This window comes from Aegilops tauschii, chromosome 3 (assembly GCF_002575655.3).
Source record: "Aegilops tauschii subsp. strangulata cultivar AL8/78 chromosome 3, Aet v6.0, whole genome shotgun sequence".
Classification (NCBI taxonomy): domain Eukaryota; kingdom Viridiplantae; phylum Streptophyta; class Magnoliopsida; order Poales; family Poaceae; genus Aegilops; species Aegilops tauschii.
The window spans coordinates 439605561-439616409 of NC_053037.3; positions in this window are offsets into that span (position 1 = coordinate 439605561).

Genomic DNA, 10849 nt, shown 5'->3' on the forward strand with positions numbered 1-10849 from the left:
TGATTGAAGTTTTCAAGTTTTGGGTTATCTTACGTTGGATGAAGGAAGGATAGAAGAGCCTAAGCTTGGGGATGCCCCGGCATCCCAAGCTATTATCCAAAAATGAGCAACCAACTAAGCTTGGGGATGCCCCCAAGTTGCATCCCCGCTTTCTTCCAACGACCATCGGTATTTTACTCGAAACTATATTTTTATTCGTCACATGATATGTGTTTTGCATGGAGCGTCTTGTATGATATGAGTCTTTGCATGTTTTATTTTATGTTTTAAGTCATCAATCCTTGCTGGACACACCTATTTGAGAGAACCAAAATTATGTCATGACTTGTTAGAATTGCTCTTGTCGGATTTCGGGTTCCGGCAAAACCCTTGAAGTTCGAACACTGGGGTGCGCATGAAGATTTCCCCCTACCTAATCAAGCCCTCACCCTCACCGCGATCTCTAGGGCTAAACTCGACGAACTCGCAACACAAAGGACACAAGATTTATACTGGTTCGGGCCACCGGTGTGGTGTAATACCCTACTCCAGTGTGGTGGTGGTGGATTGCCTTGGAGGCTGATGATGAATAGTACAAGGGAAGAACAGCCTCCTAAGGAGAGGTTTTCTTATGCTTGGTGAGCTCGTGAAGGTTTCGATGTTCGGGCTGAGTTCAAGATGAGTTTGCGATGAGTTCAAGATGAGTTGCCCCCTACTGTGGTGGCTAGTCCTATTTAGAGAGGCCCTGGTCCTCTTCCCAAATATTGAGCGGGAAGGGATTCCACAATGGCCAGTTTGAAGGGGGACAACTAGTACAAGCTATCCTGACTAAAGGTGGTCTTCGCCTGCCAAAGGCTCTGGTGGTGACGCCGTTTTGGGCTCCATGGTGACCTCCGTCCTGCCGTCCTGCTGGTCTTGGTCTCGTTGCACCGATATGGAAACCTTTGCCTGATGCCTCGGTACTCATCGCCTGCACTTGCCTCCCTAGAACCAAAGAGGAAGCAAGGACAGTGTGCTTGCTGGCACCCGCCTGACGCCCGTCTAGCCTTGATCATCATGGCTTACATCACAGGAATCCACGCGAGGTACCCCTTGCCTTGATCTCTCCGCCCCTCGCGAGCCAGCCTGGTGAGGCTGTTCCCGAGGAGGTCTTGTGTCGTCCGCCTCGCGAGGCTTGGCCCCTCGCGAGGGTCTTGAATGCTTGCTGGTGAAGATGGGCCGTACGGGCCCGCTTGTGGAGCCATGTCGTGGGCCGCAGGTAGGCAAGTATGGGGACCCCCGTTCCCAGAACGCCGACAGTAGCCCCCGGGCCCAAGGCGCGCTCGGACTTGGCTTCGAGGCGAAGCCAAAGGGCAAGTGCAGAGTGCCGCGGGCCCCAACAGCTTGCGGCCTTGGTCGACGCGTGGCAATTGATTGGACGTGGGGGTCTCCACTTCCCCACGCAGCCCTGATATCCGCCTGGCTAGGCGGCCACCGTGGTCTACACGGTTTCCCTCCCATTTTTGTGGCGCACTCCCCCAATTTTTCCGCTTCCTCGAAGCTCAGCCTCTTCTCCCAATCTGATCTGAGCTTAGTCCTTCCCATCGCCATGGCGCCGGACCGAACGAAGAAAGGGAAGAAGCCCCTGTCCTCCGCCGAACCACCTATGGCCATTGAGCCTGCTATCGGCCGGTCGCTGGTGCTCAACCGGGAGGCCATGGACAAGGTGCTCCCCGCGCTCGCCACCGGCCTCAACAAGTGGGGAGGGACGGTGGCCTGGCCGGCGTCTCGAGCTCGTGTCGACAGGACAGCCACCGAGGTCCCATTCTTCATCGACGCCCTGTGGGCTGGCCTGGTTCCTCCCTTCTCCACCTTCTTCAATGCCGTGCTTTCCCATTATCAGATCCACATGCTGCACCGTGATCCCCAATCCGTGGCCCTTCTCGCCGTCTTCGCCTTTGTTTGCGAGGCCATGGTGGGCATTGCTCCTTCCGTGGCCCTTCTCCGCCATTTCTTCTCGTTGCACCTGGTTGATCCCCAGCAGAGCTCGGGATGCCCGAGCTTCTAGGCCATGGGGGCGACGGCTGGCTCGGGGATTGACTTCGAGATTCTGCCGTCCACGAGCGGGTTTCGGACACGATGGGTGTTTGTCGATGTCGGAGTGCTCAGCCCCCTGATCTCTTCTCCGTCGGCGCCCGCCATTCCCAACTCCGGTTGGCGCCACGAGAAGCTCGCTGATTCACGCCTTTTCTTTGTCTAGCTCCGGCTGAAGAGGCTGAAGGATCTTGGAGTGACTGCGCCAATGGTGGTGAAGGAGTTCATCCGGCGCCGAGTCGCTCCGCTTCAGCGCCATTCTCGACCGATGTGGGCCCTGCTCAACAGCAAGGACCGCATAAGACTTCAGGAGTCCGGGCTCCCCCTTGAGGCACGGTGGACGGTGCTCGAGGTCCCGATGGGCGTCCCGTTGCCAGATGACATGCCAGAGAAGAGTTGTCTCTTGTACCGCTGCTTGAACAAGGTGGAATTTGTGGAGCAAATGCCCTCTTTCGACGAGTGGGGGCTGCGTCCTACTGGCCTTGAAGGGCCTCGCGAGAACCCTGTCTCTGTGGTTCCCCTCTCGGCCACCAGCGCTAAACTCACCCCGGGGGCGGATGCAGGGGCGAGCACCGCTGGAGGCCGGAGGTGCTAGCGTCGAGGTGTCGATGCCGCCTGAGGTTCCCGAGGCGTCATCTTCGGGACCCCGTGATTCTCGCGCTAGGGCGGCAGTTAAAGGGGCGACGCAGTCCGCTGCTCCTGAGGTCGAAGCTCCTGAGGCCTCGGCAGGTCAACGCGAGGCGGAGCTTGATAGCTCTTCCCAGCCTAGCACCTTTGAGGTCGTGTCCTTGGGTGCCTATCCAGTTGCGCCCCGCGCTGGTCGCCACGTCCAACGCTTGGGCCGGTTTCGCGTGGACTTCGCGGCGCACCGCAAGAGGAAGGAGTCTCCAAGCTGCAGCAGTGGCACCGTCCGACCATTGAAACATAGGAAGTACTTCACCATATACGAGTAAGTACCTTATCTTTGTAGTTCCTTGAGTGTTGCTTCCCTTCCTGATGGTGGCTCTTCAGGGTCCCTTCTGCCAAGGCCGTAGAGTCTCCCGAGAAGCAGCCTCCTCTCGCCTTGTCTCCCCCGCTAGCCTTGAGCGCCCCAAGCCTGTACGCCGCCCCTGGCGTGGGGTCAGCTCGAGAAGCAAGCCTGCCTGGAAGGTGCCTCGAGCCCGCGCCCTTGCCGTCTCTCCTTCGTGGCCTTGCTTGGGGTGCGGCCAGCGTGCCAAGGGCTCCTCCTCTGATGGTGATTGGCAGCTGGATGGATTCGATCCCGGGCTCTCCTTTGAGCAGAAGGTTTCCGCCCATCCGGGTCCCTCGCAAGGTCTGGCCGGCGACCGGGGGGCCGTCCCCAGCCTCCTGCTGAGAGGGGGTGAGCCGCTTCAGACCCTGTCGGCAACCCCTGCAGCGGAGCACGAGGTCGGCAGCGTGCTTAAATTAGCACATGAACGGAGTGTTGTCCGTCATGAGCTTTTTCAGCAGGCGATGGCCGCGATGAGCCGGCTCGGCGGAGAGCTTGTGGATGTAGATGCGCGCCTCAAGGCTGAGGGCCTTCGGCTAGTGGAGGAGCCTCATAAACTGAAGGTGGCCATCAGCCTCGGGTGCCACCAGCGCGAGCTTGACAATGCGAAGGCCGAGGCATCCCTCGCGACCTCGTGCGAGGCCTGCTCCCGAGCCTTGGAAGAAGCCCGGGAGGCTGACCGCCGCCGCGAGATCGCAGAGAAACGCGTGTGGGAGCTCCAAGCCCGGAGCGCCTCCTAGGAGAAGCCGGTGGATGCGCGCCAAGCCTCCCTTGCGTCGATGTGGGGGACACCTGCCGAGGAGGAAGAGATCCTGAAGCACGAGGAGGCGATGGCACTGGAAGCCATGGAGCATAGCCTTGAGCTTGAGAAGTTGGAGACGAGGGAGCGCCATATCGTCCAGGCGGAGGATGCCGCTAATGTGCGCGAGGCGAGGATCTAGAAGGAGGTCGACTGCAGGGTGGCCAAGGCACGCGCGGATCTCGTCGGCAGGTACGACCTGAAGCTGGAGCTTGTGGAGGCCGAAGCCGTGGGCTGGACTACTACCCTCAGGACAAAGTTGGCTGAGGTGGAGAAACGCGAGAGGGCCGCCGCGGCCGCCCTGACCTCGACGCAGGCCGAGCTGGCCTCCGCCCGCGCCGAGCTGCTTTCTCTTCAGCAGCGTGTCGCCAATGCCGAGTCCATCACGCAGCAGAACAGGGAGGAAGTGCTTCAACGGCGGAGGCTAGAGCGCGTGCACGCCCCCATGCTCCAAGACATCACGAACAGGGCCAACACGGCGATGGGCTTCATCTGTGACGAAAACGCTCCTCATCCCCATGTGAACGACTACACCAGCCACCTCCGCTTCTTCACTGACGTGGTGACACGCCTGGAGAATCGCTCCGAGAGGGCTCGCCAGCTTGTTGAAGAGAGGAGCCGCAGCCTGCTCGGGCGCGCATTCTCCCGCGTCTTCATCCATCTCCAGAACACCTACCCGAACTTTGATTTTGACGCCACCATTGCTTCCGTTCCCGCGGCCATCCGGGGCGACCTGGCGCGATGGGTGGAAGACGACATGGACGCGCTGGTCAGGGCCTTTACTTCTGATGACGAAGCGGTGGTGGTCGCGGCGGATGAAGGCGACGTGGTCGACGACGGCGAGGGCGGCACCGGCGAAGGTGAAGATTATGCCAGCGATGGCAACAACGATGCCAGCGACGCGTCTGAAGGCAACCCAGGGGACGCAGTGAACGACATGTCCGATTGAACCCGTGCTTCCCTGTTGCTTACCCTGCACACAAAAGCTCGGGCGCGGCCCTGGAAGTTGTGAAAGCATTTGGGAGGGGTAAGCCCATCGTGTAAACATATTGTTGCTTCTATTCTTTGGGCCGAGCTGGGGATGCACTTTTGCGAACCCGTGAGTCCTGCCGCGAGCTTACCGCTGTGGTTTACCTTTGTCGGGCGGGTTCCACACTAGCTTGTGAGGCCGTGAGCCTTTGCCGATCCGCCCGAGTGGGCCTCGTGTGGAGCAAGCACCAGCCGTTGCAGGACATGCACGTGGCACGCGTGTGCCTCGTCCAGCCCCCGCTCGCGAAGGGAGGCAACATGCACAACTTTCAAATTAAGGTGAGGAACCAGGTTGCAAGCAACCGCATGAACAAGAAAAGATACCCCCCGCGCATTCCAATGAAAATTCAACTTCAAACATAAATTCAAGGCCAGTGTCGGAGTAAATGACCACGGGTAGCCTAACCGACTCCCCCTGGCTCTTTAAAAATTATCGGGTCGATCGAGCCTTCAAACACCCAAAGCACAGGGCCGCCTTCCCTTGGCCAGCTATCTCACAGGCCGACTACTGGAAGGCGGCCCGACCCTGAAACGCTTACGAAGAAAGCCCCAAGAAGGCCGACTCTAGGAAGCCGGCCACAAGAAGACCGACTCCACGATGCCGGCCACAAGAGGGCCGGCTCCCGGCAAGCGGCCAAGATTGCACCCTCGAAGACTGCACCCACATAATGGTGACGAGACGGGGCGTGGCTACAGTAAAGCCTGCCACCCCCGAATCCCGGAGCGCGCATGGCCACAGTGCACCGTACGGGTCGGCCATCCTCCGTCCGGCGCGGCACTGTTGCCATGTTGACCATGATGGCACCCACGACAGGCTGTCAGTACGGCCCGTGGGCGGCGGGCCCCTTCAGCCAGAGAGATGCTCGAAGGCGGCCAAGCCCCCCCCAGTCGGCCTGGGGTGTAGCCGGCTCCCAATAGCCGACTACCTCTCACTCCCTCGAAGTATGTGCATCATTAAGGAGACAAGACGAGGTAAGACTAGAGTGAGAGTCCGCCAGACAGCGGCACTGTAGCCATGCTTACCTCGGCAAAGCCCTCCTCATCAGGGGCGAGGCTACAGTAACCAGCCGCCGGCAAGACCCCAGGCGGTGGGGCCAGCCTGTCGGCCAAGAGGCCAGCAGCCGGCGGGACCCAGCAGTCGGCAGGCCCCAGCGGTCAGCGGAGAAGCCGGCGGGTACAGGCACTGACGGCCTGGACCCGCATCCAGCCGGATTACCATTGTACCCCTGGGGGGTAGGCCTATATAAAACCCCCAGGGCACCCACGCAAAGGGTTGATGTCTTAGAGTTTTAGACACAACATAGAGAGAAGAGGAGAGCTAGCCTTGCCCTTCTTCCTCCTCTAGCCGAACAACTCAAGGAGCCACTTGTGTTGATCTAGTGATCATGCGGAGACCCCACAGAGCAGGACTAGGGGTGTTATCTCCACGGAGAGCCCCGAATCTGGGTAAGATTCGCCGGCGTGCATGTCTTCGCCTTATCCTGTTTCTAGGCACCGACGATGTCTTACTGGCTTCCACAATGATAAGCCACCCGTTGGCATATGTCGCACCTACGATCCGACATTTGGCGCCCACTGTGGGGCCAGGTGCACCGTCGTCCGGAGACCTGTTCTTGACGGGAACCCATTTCCTTCCCAGCGAGCGTAGCCAGCCCGGCACGCCCGATGGCGCTTGCCCCGACGCGCTGCAAGGCGTCGACGATGCCTGCGCGGCGAGCTGCCTCGCCGATCTTCTTGGCGAGGCTCGCATCTCCGACGAGCCTGCGTCCGACGCGGGCACAGATTGCCCCGAGAGCCGCCTCGTCAGCCTCCTCGACCAGCTTCACGTCTCCAGCGAGCCTGCTGTGGATTTGGAGTCGGTCGGCTCCACCGACCCAATGCTTGTCGACTCCGACACGACATCACTTGACGCCTTCCCCACCAACATGGTGATCATCGACGACCCTCTTCCTCGAGCCGACAGTGGCGGCAGCACTGTCACTGAGGTGCTGGTCATCAGCCATGGCGCCGCCTCAGGCGAGAACGCCCATGACACCCTACAAGCGGCGCTACACGACCTGTCCGCCCCCATCCCGGCCGACGCCGACGCCGAGACACTGGAGGCACGCCACCTCGCCCTCATCGCGGAGGGCCATAAGATAGCATCCATGAGACGCCTCACTGAGGCTCACCAGCGCGAAGTCGACCGTGCCGCCTTTGGTACGCCGCCTCCTGGCGGGCCGAGCCGAGCCGGCATCGTCAAGAAGCGCGGCGCGGCCATCGCCAGCATGCTGGGAGCAGACTGCCCAGTCTACGCCACGCCACTCGAGAACCTGCGTGCCGCTCAGGCGGCCGTAGACGAGCTGAACGGGCTGGGGGCCGACGAGCTCCCCTACATGACTAGACGCATCCAGCAGCTGATCGACGCGGCCGCAGAACGGCATGAAGGCGGCGCCCGTGCTGAAAGTCCTCCCCCACGCCGAGAGCACTGCGCGACATCCCGGACGCCGACTGCAAGCGGCGCCCGCGCGAGAAAAGACAAGGAGCCGGCTGCTAGCCGCAGTCGGACTCGGCTCACCATCGAGCGCGACGCAGAAGGCCGCCCCCGAGCTGTGGAACGACAAGGCAATCCACCTCCTCCCCCGCCCTCGTGGGGAGAGATATCCCACCCCGCCGCCTGTTACGCATCTGACTCTCGACGACCGACTAGGCCACCGCGAAGGAGTCGGCGAGAATGATGCCCGCCACCGGATCGACCGCCTAGCGTGATCCCTGGCGCTAGAAGAAGAAGATGATGTCGGCCCACCTTGCTTTGGCCCCCGCATCCGCGACGAACCCTTCCCCAAAGGGTTCTCACTCCCAAGAGACACGCCAAAATACAACGGCTCCGTGAAGCCGGAAGACTGGTTGATCGGTTACTCCACCGCAGTCAGCATAGCAAACGACAACAGACGCGTTGCCGTGAAGTACGTCCTGCTCATGCTTCAAGGCACGGCACACACAAGGTTGAATAGCCTCAAGCCCTACAGCGTCAACAGCTGGCTAGACTTCACGGAAGTCTTCATCCACTTTCACTAGCACATACAAGCGGCCTGCCAAGCCCCGCCAGCTTTCCTTGTGCGTCCAAGGGCCCAGCGAATCAACTCGCGACTACCTCACGCGTTGGGCCGAGCTCCGCAACTCCTGCGAAGGGGTGCACGAGGTTCAAGCCATAGAGTACTTCACCGCCGGGTGCCGAGAGGGCACCCTCCTCAAGCACCGACTCCTCTGCGACGAGCCGACTACCCTCGACGAGCTGCTGATCATAGCAGACAAGTACGCCACGGCCGACTCTTCAATGAAGACTGAGCTTTGAGTGGATGCCTCTGGAAAGGTGCTCGTCCCGGCTCCCAAGACGTCGGCCGGTGACTCCAATTGACGCCCGCACCCAAACGACCACAAGCGCAAGGCCCCTATGTCGCCTTCCAGCAGTCGGCAAGTAGCCACAGTCGAAGACGAACAACCCGAAGGGCGGCCCATGCCCAAGAAGAAGAAGGGCGGCAGGCCGGCTTGGCAACCGGCTTTCTCCTACGAGCAAACCCTTGATGTCCCCCTGCAAGTTCCACAGCGGCGCGAAGCCGTCCAACCTTACGACTCGGAAGTGTCATTGGCTCACGCGAATCTCCAAAGGCGAAGGGCTGGTGCCGCCTCCACCTACTGGCCAGCCACCTCCAGCCCCTCAGCAACCGGCTGCCCGACCAGCAGTCGGAGCCATTCAAGACGAGTTCCCAGGCGAGCATGCCGCCTACATCGTCTTTACCAGCCAAACTGAAGACAGACGCAGTCGGCGCCAACAACAGCAAGAAGTCAACGCGGTCGCCTCTAACAACCCAGAGTTTATGCATTGGTCTGAGAAGCCTATCAGCTGGAGCCGGGCCGATCACCCAGAGGTGATGCCATCTCCCGGCTCTTATGCATTTGTGTTGGACGCCACCCTCGCGACAGAAAGGCGAGCTGCCCGTTTCTCCCAAGTACTGATTGACGGAGGGAGCAACATCAACATACTGTACCGTGACACCATGGAGAAGCTGAACATCAAGACGAAGCAACTCATGCCAACCCGGACTGTGTTCCATGGCATCGCACCCAGCCTGTCCTTCTCACCAATCCACAAGATCAAGATAGATGTTCTCTTCCGAGACAAGCATCACTTCCTCCGAGAAGCAGTCTGGTTTGAAGTGGTGGATCAAGAGAGCCCTTACCACGCGTTGCTTGGCCAACCTGCCTTGGCCAAGTTCATGGCTGTGCCCCACTACGCCTACCTCAAGAGGAAGGTACCTAGTTCAAAGGGGATCATCACCATAGCCGGAGACTACAAGAAATCCTCTGAGTGTGCTGCAGCCAGCAGTCGGCTGGCCGAGTCCCTCGTGATTGCCGAAGAAAAAAAGATGCTGGACCGAGTCGTGGCCATGGCCGGCAAGCAGCCGGCCCTGTCCCCTGACCCCAAGGAATATGATGCTCAAGGCTCCTTCCAGCCGGCCTAGGAAACAAAGAAGATACCTCTGGACCTAGAGAACCCGGAGAGGTTTACCGTCATTGGAGCTAACCTGGACAGCAAATAGGAAGGCGAGCTCGTCGATTTCCTCTGTGAGAATCGGGACATCTTTGCATGGTCCCCAAAGGACATGCCGGGTGTTCCGAAGGATTTCGCCGAGCAGAAGCTACACATCCGAGCAGACACAAAACCAGTCGAACAACCTCTCCGCCGACTGTCGGAGGAGAAGAGAAGGATTGTAGGAGAAGAGATAGCCCGACTTCTAGCAGCCGACTTCATTATGGAGGTGTTTTTTCCAGAATGGCTTGCCAACCCGGTCCTTGTATTGAAGAAAAACAATAAATGGTGCATGTGTATAGATTATACCAGCCTCAACAAAGCCTGCCCCAAAGATCCATTTGCCTTACCTCGAATCGATCAAGTGATAGACTCCACAGCCGGATGCGAGCTGTTGAGTTTCTTGGATGCTTACTCAGGCTACCATCAGATCAAGTTGGATCCAGCCGACCGCCTGAAGACCGCCTTCATCACACCATTCGGAGCTTTCTGCTACCTGACTATGACATTCGGCATGAGAAATGCCAGTGCCACTTTTTAGCGTTGCATGCAGAAGTGCCTCCTCAAGCAACTTGGCAGAAATGCCCACGTCTATGTAGACGATATTGTGGTGAAGACGGAGAAGCGCGGCACCCTGCTGGAAGACCTTAGAGAAACATCCTACCAAGCTGTGAGACGTCCAAAAGTTTACCGGGTGCCTGGCCTCCCTGAACCGCTTCATCAGCCGGCCAGGAGAGAAGGCTCTCCCCCTGTACCGACTCATGAAAAAGTCCACCCACTTCGAGTGGAACGACCAAGCAGACCAAGCTTTTCACGAGTTGAAGAAGATGCTGACCACGCCACCTGTCTTGGCGGCACCGACTGAGAAAGAGCCCATACTCCTTTACATTGCCGCGACTAGCTAAGTGGTCAGCACGGTTATTGTGGTCCAACGTCCAGAAGAAGGCCGGGCTCAGTTAGTCCAGAGGCCAGTGTATTATTTGAGCGAAGTACTGTCCACCTCGAAGCAAAACTACCCGCACTACCAGAAGATGTGGTATGGAGTATACTTCGCCGCCAAGAAGCTGAAGCCCTAATTTCAAGAGCACCCCATCACGGTCGTATGTACGGCCCCGCTTGCCGAGATCATAGGCAGCCGGGATGCATCCGGCCGAGTGGCCAAGTGGGCCATTGCGCTGGCTCCTTACACGATCTTCTACCAGCCTCGCACCGCCATGAAGTCCCAAGCATTGGCCGACTTCCTTGTCGACTGGGCCGAGACCCAGTACCTACCGCCGGCTCCCGACTCCACTCATTGGCGGATGCACTTCGATGGATCCAAGATGCGCACCGGCTTGGGAGCCGGCATCGTCCTCACCTCTCCCAAGGCGCGACAAACTCAGATACACAT